Genomic DNA, 11,661 nt, shown 5'->3' with positions numbered 1-11,661 from the left:
ATGTTATTCCCTTTATCATGTATCCATACACCGCAAATGACTCGATTGTAATCATGTATGGTCTTTCCGATGACTGGCTAGCACGCAACAAAAGCTTCTCATTGTACCTGAACTAGAACTAGACTGCCGTGCATACATTCTCAGACCAATGTGTGCAGAGCATGTAAATCAAAACTTGTCACTGTACTTTGTTACTCATGACAATAATAAACTTAAACTTAGAGGTTCCAAATATTACCTGCTGAAAACAAAATGCAGAATATCCAACCAGCATCTACATTTCCTTCCTACACATATCTAGTCCTTTGTTAGTTTGCTAGATCTCACATTGTTCTTCTCTAAGCAAGCTTTTCTGTCAATTAACATATATTTAACATTGCTGAGTTCTGCACAACAGGTTTAGAATTTAAATTTTAGCATTAGCAAAGGGCTGTTGTTTCTGTCGAATTCCCACAAATGTCAAGAATAGTCCAAGGCAATTTTTAAAATCTATCAACAAAAATTGTTTGCCAAGGAACTTTTAAAATCGTGTAGCTCATACTAAACATGTCATTTGAAGCATAGAAACATTGAAAAATAGGTGCAGGAGTAGGCCCTTCGTGCCCATTCTATGATCAACACAAAATGACTGCAATCATTACCTATCATCTCAGATAACCTTGCTTACATTCAGAGTAAATATTAACGTATTTATCATCAATACATTCGACCATTCAATATGATCATGGCTGATCATCTAAAACCAGTACCCCGTTCCTGATTTTTCCCCATATCTCTTGATTCCTTTAGCCCGAAGAGCTAAGTCTAACTCTCTCTTGAAAGCATCCAGTGAATAGTCCTCCACTGCCTTCTGTGCAGAGAATTCCACAGATTCGCAACTCTCTGGGTGAAATGTTTTTCCTCATCTCAGTCCTAAATGGTCTACCCCTTATTCTTAAACTGTGACCCCTGGTTTTGGACTACCCCAAAATCAGGAACATTTTTCCTGCATCTAGCCTGTCCAATCCCTTAAGAATTCTATATGTTTCTATAAGATCCCCGCTGATCCTTGTAAATTCTATCTTTTGATTTTAGATTTGCAGATTTACATGCAATTTGTGAGTTTGTCAGTAAAGCCAGTGTATACATCATAACATTGAAAATCAAACCAGAAGGTCAGCCAGTCCCTTGCACCGATGCTGCTATAATATATCATGGCTGAACTTCTACCTCAGTGCCATTTTTGAGTACAAAGTCCATAACCATGATATCCTTAATATCTAAAGAAATATGTCTAATATACTCAACTGAGAAACTACAGCCCTAGGATCTAGGAGTCCAGGTACATAGTTCCTTGAAAGTGGCATCACAGGGAGATAGGTTGGTCAGAACGGCTTTCAGCAGTCTACAGTATTGAATATAGAAATTGGGAGGTCATGTTGCAGTTATACATGACATTGGTGAAACCATATTGTGTTCAGTTTTAGGCACCATGTTATAGGAAAGATATTGTCAAGCTGGAAGAGTACAGAGAGGATTTACGAGCATATTGCCAGGGCTCGAGGGCCTGAGCTATAGGGGTGGTTGAGCAGGCTAGGACTCTATTCCCTGGAATGCAGGAGGATGAGGGTTGATCTTATAGAGGTGTACAAAGTCACGAGTGGAATAGATCGGGTAAATGCACAGAGTCTCTTGCCCAGAGTGGGGAGAATTGAGAACCAGAGAACAGAGGTTTAGGATGAGGGGGACAGATTAAATACGAACCTGAGGGGTACCTTTTTTCACACAAAGGGTGGTGGGTGTTTGGAAATGATCTGCCGGAGGAGGTAGTTGAGTCAGGTACTATCGCAACAATTAGGAAACATTTAGACAGCTACATGGATAGGACAGGTTTCAGGGAATATGGGCCAAATGCGGGCAGGTGGGCCATGTTGGTCTGTGTGGGCAAGTTGGGCCTGCTTCCACGCTGTATGACTATGACCAGATAAATACATTTCTTCTGAATGATTACCACCTTACTTTGGGAGTTTTTTTTTCTAGACACGCTAGTGTGGGGAAATAATATCCCTGCATCTACTCTGTCAACACACCAAGAATGTTTTATGTTGTATTTCAATGAGATCACTTCTCATTCCTCTAAACTCAGGGGTTTATAGGCCAAGACAGACTTAATCTCTCCACCATCACCCAATCCCAAGAATCAACCAGATGAATCTTGTGTAGGAAGGAACTGCAGATGCTGGTTTAAACCGAAGATAGGCACAAAAAGCTGGAGTAACTCAGCGGGTCAGACTGCATCTCTGGAGAAACGGAATAGGTGACGTTTCGGGTCAAGACCCTTTGTTGCACTCCCTATATTGTAAGTATATTCCACCATAGGTCGGGAGGAGATCAGACCTGCAGCAGGCCAGGTGTAGTCTCACGAGGACCATATATCATTGCAATAAGAGATCATTACTCGCGTACACAAATCACCTTACAATAAAGGCCAATGTAGAGTTTTCTGCATGTTAACATTGAATAGTTTGTGTACAAGGTTCTTTGTATCACCAATCCCTTTCAATATTAATCTCCATTTAAAAATTAACCTGCCTTTCTATTTTTTTTCCTCCAAAATGGATGATTTCATATATTTTCCATTATATTCCATTTACCATATACTTGCAGATTTGTTTAACCAGTCCACGTCCCATTTTAACCTCCCTGCATCCTACCACAGCTTATAACAAATGTAAAGCACTTTAGCCACCGAGAGTTGTTTTATAAATGTGCTATATAAATAAATGTGACTTGACTTGACTTGATACAAGCAGCCAGCTTTGTTTCACTATTTACTAGCTAAAAAAGGAAATAAAGAAATCTATGAGGATTATGGTTCCCATACTTTTAATTAATGCTAGTAATAAGCATCCATTAACATTACAAATAATGCACTATTTTATTAACAATAAAAAACAATTGATATGAGCAAAAACAGTCATGTTGACACTTTGCTATCAAGGATCTAAGCAGTTAGCAATTCAATCTCCAATTTACATTAATTGGTCTCATCAGGCCAATTCTTTAAATTCTCTGTCATTCAGCTGGTTTGAGAGAGAGTAAAATTAAAATAGAATAGAATAGTACAGTATCCTGCAGTTTACATTACTGAACAATAGCCAGTGGTATTGGTGTCAGTATGCTTATTTGAACCAGGACTGAACGGAGTGATTGCCGATGGTGGTGTTCTTCCTGCCTAGCTAGTTGCCAATGCTGAATACTATCTTTCTGCTTGATGAGCAGATAGCAGGCATGTGGTTGATTCTCAGAAACAAAACTCGAGAAGGGTTGGGTTCTTTGCAAGGAGTCAGGTATTCCCTTTTAAGTTATGCCTCCTTCACTTCTTTCTCAGGCCTTTGCTTATGATTTACTCAGTTATCTCTAGAGCTTAAATAATGCTTGGTAGCCAAATGGAATGGGGGTTTGGGGAGTATTGAAACAAAACCTAACCTATCCACACCAATTCTGCATATGTCCATTTAAAGAGCTTTTATATAGATGCTGATTGGAAATGTAACTGAATGACTTCCTCTTCCAAAAATCTCCCTTGGCCTTACAGCTGACTATGGTGTCAGTATAGCTGTCCTGGCTGAAGTAGGCTAACACACCACCTCCTGAGAATTGCATCTGTGATTTTACTGTTGTGTATGATTCAACCACTCAATGCCCTAATGAGTTGAGTCACCAGAGAGCTGTATAACTGTTTGAAGGTTTCCTGTCCTCATGATACTAAAGAGATTGTGTCAATTCTATTTTGTCACCAGCAAAACTTGTCCTTTAATGGTGAGCTGAGGTCTCTTTAAGATGTTGCATCAGGCTTATTAACCCAAATTCTGAACTGTTGCTGCATGGTAACTCTGCATTGTGGACCTGATCTGTATAGTTCTAGTGATTTTCATAAATCTGGACAAGAAGATGAAGTGTTAATAGATGGAAATGTTGTTGTTTGGTTCTAATGGTTGAAGGGCATTATACCAAGCGACCATCAGTGCTTTAAAAAACAGCTCTTTGTTCCACTTCCTAGAAAACCAATCACAAGGTGTTGCCTTTTCTCAGAACATCTTTTGTGCAATTTGAAGCATTTCTATAGTAGTTTCCAGGTCAAATATTACCTCTTGGGGAAATTACATCTGGCACTTCCTGACATATGGGACCAGCACATAACAACAATGTTCTATTCAATGTTTATCTTGGATTTTGCCAGGAGATATTAGTACGTGTTGTTCTAAAGTGTACTTGTTGTGTCCCAGTCCTGAGCAGGAAACTTGACTCGGGCACGTTTGCTTGTTTATCTGACCCAACCCTTGCCCTAGCAGTATCTCACCATCCCCTGTCAACCCATGGTACTTGCATATTCTCACCTCTTCTACTGACCTCCTGAATTATAAGCCCCAGTCACTCAAACATCTAGGCACTGCTTTCATGATCTGAACCTTGAGTGCAGGCACATGTCGGTGAATGTCCTCTTCACCACCACCCGTCTCCCTCACCACACATCTAATTTTAATCCGTACAGCATTGAAACAGGCCCAACGTGTACATTCTGACCAACGTGCTTGACTGAGCTAGGCCCACTTGCCTGTGCCTGGCCCTTATCCTTTCAAGCCTTTTCTATCCATGCACCTGTCTAAGTAACTTTTGTTGTTGTAATTGTAGCAACCTCTACCATTTTCTCTGGCAAAATCAGTTGCACGAATGCACAACCCTCTGTGTGGAAAATGTTTCCCTTTAAAATCTTTCTCCTCTTACCTTAAACCTATGCTCTGCAGTTTTAGACTCGCCTACCCTTGGAAAAAGCCTGTAGACGTTCACCTTATCTGTGCCCCACATGATTTTATAAACCTCTATGGTCATCTCTCAGCTGTCCTATACTCCAGGGGCCAAAGACCCAGCCTCTCCTTGTATCTCAAGCCCAGCAGACCTGGTAACATCCATGTAAATCTTTTTGCAGCCTTTCCAGATGAATGCATTTGTTGTACAGCAAGGTGAACACAACTACAGATAGACACAAAATGCTGGTGAAACTCAGTAGGACAGGCCGCATCTCTGAAGAGAAGGAATAATTTTCAGTCGAAACCTCACCCATTTCCTTTCTCCAGAGATGCTGTCTGTCCCACTGAGTTACTCCAGCATTTGAGTCTATCTTCAGTTTAAACCAGCATCTGCAGTTCCTTCCTGAACAGATCTACACGCAGTTATCCAAATGTTCCCTTACCAATGTCTTGTAACTTGACGGCTCAACTTATCTACTCTATACCTTGACTGATGAAGACATGATGAAATATCTTCTTCAGCACACTGTTTAGCTGTGTTTTACTAATCTCCCACCAGCCCTCCACAAAAGATCTGTCCAGTTAACAATGCCCCCCTGGAGGAAAATCATGCACAATTCAACCAAAGATAGATACAAAAAGCTGGAGTAACTCAGCAGGACAGGCAGCATCTCCAGAGAGAAGGAATGGGTAAAGTTTTGGGTCGAGACCCTTTAGTCAATCAGTCAGTCTGAAGAAGGATCTCGACCCAAAACTTCACCCATTCCTTCTCTCCAGTGATGCTGCCTGTCAGGCTGAGTTACTCCAGCTTTTTGTGTCTATCTTCAGTTTAAACCAGCATCTACAGTTTCTTCCTACCCATTTCAACAATCTCCATATCTAACAAATGTGCAGTGTTGGGTCCCAATACCGCCTATTCATGGTATCTGATCCTTGTTTGAAACATCTTTCTAATTCTTCATTTGCCATACATGCCCTTTTCCCTGGTAACCCCCCTAAATCCAGTTAAAGGTTTCAAAGGTCTTTGATTGTCACGTGTACCAAGGTACAGTGATATGTGAATTACCATACATCCATACTAAAAAAAAGCAACACGACACACAACTACATAAAAACGAACATAAACATCCACCACAGTGGATTCCCCACATTCCTGACTGTGATGGAAGGCAATAAAGTTCACTCTTCTTCCTCTCTATTCTCCCGCGGTCGAGGCAGTCGAGCGATCCGTCGGGACGATCGAAGCTCCCGCGTCGGGCCGGTCGAAGCTCCTGCGGGTTGGAGCTCCCAAAGTCACTCTCTAACCAGCGACCGCGTGCTCCATGATGTTAAAGTCCGCAGGTTCCTGTGTTTGGAGCTCTCGAAGTCGGTCTCCAGCAAAGGCTGCCAACTCCTTGATGTTAGACTGCAGTGCAGATGGAGATACAATACAGGGAAAAAATCGCATCTCCATCGAGGTAAGAGATTAAAAAGTTTCCCCCACCCCCCCACATAAAACAAGCTAAAGAACACTAAGAACATACATTTAACACATACTATTAAAACACCAAAGAAGGAAGGGACAGACACTCTTGGCGAGGCAGACATTGAGTAACATTGCTAGAGTTAGGGAGTGTTACCCCCTCTGCCTTGAGGCAATGCGTCTGAAGAAGGGTCTTGACCCAAAATGTCATCCATTCCTTCTATCCAGAGATGCTGCCTGTTCTGTTGAGTTACACCAGCATTTTGTGTCTATTTTCGGTGGAGGTCAAGTTGAATTTCATTGACATGTGCACAAGTACAATGAGGTAAAGGTACGATGAAAATTTTGCTTGGAGCAGCATCATAGGCGCATTGACTCAAAACTCACACATAGACTGCTCGGAATAAGTAATGGACTGCTGAAACAGGAACTACAGGTAAAGCTCGGAAACAGGCCTTCCGCTCACCGAGTTCATGCCAAACAGCGATCAACCCATACACTAACATTATTCTAAACTAGGGACAATTTACAATTTAAAATCTGCACATCTTTGGAGTCTGGGAGGAAACCAGAGCACCTGGTGAAAATCCACGCGGTCACAGGGAAACGTATATACTCTGTACAGACATCACCCGTGGTCGGGATCGAACCCAGGTCTCTGGTGCTGCAAGACAGCAACTACCACTGTGCCACTGTGCTACCTTCCTGGATTCCACAGATGTTGGAATCTTGTGTAAAACACAAAGTACTGGAGTGACTCAGGCAGTATTTATCGAAGAATGGGTAGGTGACATTTCCAAAGAAGGATCTCTGTGAAAATTTGCCTATCCTTTCCACCAACGATGTTGCCTGACCTGCTGAGTTACTCTAGCACTCTGTGTTTTGTTTTTATGCAAGGGTGATCAGTAGCATCCCATGACTTGGCCTCAGGCACTACTGAATGAATATTCAAGCAGCAGATCCATGGCCAAAACCATCGCTGCTACCTGAGCCCCTGAGTTACTCCAGCATTTTGTGTTCTACACAAGATTCCAATATCTCCAGTTCCTTTGTGTCACCAAAGCCATTGTTATTGGCCTGGCGTGAGAGGTTTGCACCTCTACAGGTGTTGATTACTTTCTAGGCTTAAAGATGTTTCATTGTTATTTCCGATGTGGCCAAGTGGTTATGACTCGTCCATTTAATGTTCTGCCTCTAATCCCGCACACTAATTTGATGTTTTTAAGCTAAAATGTGTGAATGCTCTGGAAAGTGGAAACTTACCTGAAATGGCATTTTTAAAATATGGCCTGATATCCAAAGAACAAAACTGAATACACAGTGGAGTGATTGTTGATAAAAGTATATTTAAGGACATGTTTGTTTGCATAAAAATTATGAATATAATTTATTTTAATTTAAAATGTGTCCTGTTTTAAAGCAATTGAATGGACAGCCCATATCCTTTACTTTCTCAAGGCGTTCATGATATTTTGTCACTGCAAATCTCTGCATATCCACACCTATCTCTACAATTGATACTCCTCCCTCCTTTATATTGCCATTCATTTTGAGCTCTCGCCCTGGGAACCGAGCCTGCCTGCTCTAATTAGGACCATTGCTGCTTTCGAAACACAATAGAGATGGAACGAGGTGGAGGCACAGGAATGACATAGCCAAGGACAAAAGTGCTTAGTCATGTTATTCTTAAGTACTCATTGCGAAAATTGGTATCTAATTTGAAAAGCACTGCTGGTTTTAATTAGAACTCACCTCACCTCACAGAAGCTGCACTCATGTTTGGGGCAGCCATCTTTCCGAGCCTGAGATTGAAAACACAACATGCTTTTGTCCCATCTTCAATGATACTTTATTGTCACGTGTACAGTGAAATGCTATAATCCTATAGCAGACCTCACCTAGGCAGTACACAAGTGTCACCACGTTTCATCCGCTGACAACTTTACACCGCACCTCACAATGCTGTTCTTTGCTTTTGTTTTATTGATTTAATGGCGACTCTCTCTGTATCTTCTCATCTTTCCGCCTAGCCATTGCACCAGATGATATTGCATTGAATTGGATGCATGCAAATACACAGACGAGGCTCACAATATTAGGTGGTCAGAAAACGAGACACTTGTTTTGATTGCAGGTCACAGGTCTATTATAAAACTGGTTTTCTGTTCCATTTGTCCAAAGAAGGTTATGTTGTTAATGTTTTGCGGCAAGCACTTGTCTACAGTAACACTTAATCTGAGGAAAAACATTTTTGATGGAATAATGGAACAGCACTGCTGTTATGATGGTGAAGAAAGAACTGCAGTTTCTGGCTTACACCAAAGACAGACACAAAATGCTGGGGTAGCATCTCTGGAGAGAAGGAATGAGTGATGTTTCGGGTCGAGACCCGACTTGATGTTATGGACAGGAATTAAAAGAAAAGTGAATAATTCTTTCAGCCCATTTACAATTTCTTAACAAAGCCAATTAACCTACAGACCTGTATGTCTTTGGAGTGTGGGAGGAAACCAGTGAAAACCCACGTGGTTACAGGGAGAATGTGCAAACATCTCACAGATAGCACCCGCGGTCAGGATCGAACTTGGGTCTCTCATATTGTAAGTAAGCAGCTCTACCGCTGCACCACTGTACCGCCCCATGATGGATATGGACTATCTGGTTATTTTTGCATGTAGTTGCAAAGGAAAAATGCTGCGTGAAGTGTCTAGCTGAAATTTAGTCTCTCTTTAGACAACATCAGGTGTAGTCACTTTGATTAAAATTACCCATTTACTTCCTCTGGGAAGTTTGTTCTTTTTTTTTGTTTCCAGCTCTAATGTTAAATTCATTTGCTAATCAGGTGAGGGGCGTCGGGTAGGTGCTGTTGCCACCCAAGAATTGCACAGCATGCCGACCGATCAGACAGACTCAAAGACTGGAGATTACCTTTACAATTCAAGTGAGGAGCCATTGCCAACCCCCCAGAATGCAGACAAAGGGGAGAGCAACCCCTACCATGCAGCCACAGGAGTCACCATACTGCACAACGATGGCTACAGACCCTGGAATTAGCAAACCATCAACAACCTAACCACAGACTGTCAGCAGAGCATTTGCTAAACTACCGCGCAAATGTAGATGGTTCCTATTCTGCTCTCAGGGTTGGCAAATTACTGGATTGATGCAGTATGAGAATTAAGGATTTTGCACACCTCCTATTGGAGTCCTTTTAAATTCTTTTGCAATACTGATTTGCCACGATGCACACCTTAACTTAGTTTTGCACTGATTTAATCTACTGTACATTGGAAACTGCACACGGAATTACACTATAAATGTGAGATTTTTTGTGAACATTTAGGAACTTTTTGATTATGAAATGAAGTAAATCTTGGCCAATCTAAGCAAAAAATTAATTTACTATTGAATATAACATCCATGAGTTGCTGCTTGTATCTTTTTCTTACATCTAGTGCAACACGTTGAAGTGAAACATTGAAGTAAAGATTGTCACAAAATGCTGGAGTAACTCGGCGGAACAGGCAGCATCTGTGGATAGAAGGATTGGGTGACGTTTCGGGTCGAGACCCTTCTTTGGAGTGAGGTTGTTTTAGTCCTGCTAATAGTCATTAAGTTCTGCTTGTAGACCAAGTTCCTGAATTGATCCCCCTGTTTAAGTTAGCTGATCTTGGACCAAACACCGGTGAATGGAGCACAATTACTTTAAGCATACCGGATTCTGGAAGCAATGTCATTCAAGGCTATAAGCAATGATTTTTATCCATAAGGCGGCATAGCTGGGTGTGCATTTGGATGCTCAACAGGTACATAGTCTAGTAATGAGTCCATGATTCAGTAGCTCACAAACACTATCAATGCTGAACCCAAATTGCCAGGCAGGAGAGGTGCTGACTAATGGCAGGACATGTACATAAAGCAAGGCACTGAGAAAGTCAGTAGATATATACAATAAAAGCAATTATAACTGATGGGCCAATAAATGTGGTGATTAGATTAGTATTTCTGAGTGAACGACAAAGGGGAAGAATGGTTTGAAATTGTATGTTTTACCATATCACAATTAGCACGCTGGCTGCTCTTCATCATACATACTGTAAATCTGGGATGCTCTGCAATTTAGGCTATATCTCAATTTTTTAGGCTATATGGCAAATCATTTTGGTGTTCATGTATTTTACTGTGAAAATGTCTTCAGGTTTCATAAATGACACTAAATCCTTGTATAATTTGTGACCTTTCGGGGTCATTTTGTTGAATCTTGTATGAACTCTTCTTTGGCTCCAGCATACATGAATGTTTACATCTGACCTAAAATTCTATTCTGTTGCATTAACTTGTGAAGAGAGGAATCCTCAACTGAATTTCATACGTGATAGGAGCAGAATTAGGCCATTCAGCCCACCAAGTCCACTCCACCATTCAATCGTGGCTAATCTATCATTCACTCTTAACCCCATTCTCCTGCTTTTACCCCATAGCTCCTGACATTCCTTCTTAAATGGGAATCGCAGGAAGACATTTGGGTAATTATACCTGAGCCATCATCTTCCCAAAATGCCTTGCTGGTCTCCCAGCCTTTCCCAGAATGCTACAAACATTTCCTTTTCAAATATAATTCAATTTTAAAGTTGCTGTGATCCTTGTCATTCAACACTTTTCAGTGATATGCATTCTAGCACAGATAACATACAAGCTTCCTGAGAATGCACAGCGCCATTCAACATTCAAGATCATTGAAGTAAAGATTGTCACAAAATGCTGGAGTAACTCAGCGGAACAGTCGGCATCTCTGGAGAGAAGGAATGGGTGATGTTTCGGCCCGAGACCCTTCTTCAGACTCGACACGAAACGTCACCCACTCCTTCTCTCTAGAGATGCTGCCTGTCCCGCTGAGTTACTCCAGCATTTTGCAATCTACCTTCGGTGTAACCCAGCATCTGCAGTTCCTTCCTACACGAGATTCAACACTCTGCAGTTATCATTATCCAGTGAGTAGCTGCATGCTACAAATGGCTAGATAGTTTTGCAATATCTCGATAATTATCAGTATCTGGAGAAATTTGTCATATTTGGTAAACACTTAATAACCATATAACCATATAACAATTACAGCACGGAAACAGGCCATCTCGACCCTTCTAGTCCGTGCCGAACACATAATCTCCCCAAGTCCCATGTACCTGCGCTCAGACCATAACCCTCCATTCCCTTCCCATCCATATAACTATCCAATTTATTTTTAAATGATAAAAATGAACCTGCCTCCACCACCTTCACTGGAAGCTCATTCCACACAGCTACCACTCTCTGAGTAAAGAAGTTCTCCCTCATGTTACCCCTAAACTTCAGTCCCTTAATTCTCATGTCATGTCCCCTTGTTTGAATCTTCCCTACTCTCAGTGGGAA

Source organism: Leucoraja erinacea, chromosome 4 (genome assembly GCF_028641065.1).
Source record: "Leucoraja erinacea ecotype New England chromosome 4, Leri_hhj_1, whole genome shotgun sequence".
In the NCBI taxonomy this organism is placed as follows: domain Eukaryota; kingdom Metazoa; phylum Chordata; class Chondrichthyes; order Rajiformes; family Rajidae; genus Leucoraja; species Leucoraja erinaceus.
The sequence above is the reverse complement of the archived record's forward strand: the minus strand, read 5'-3'. Positions refer to the sequence as shown.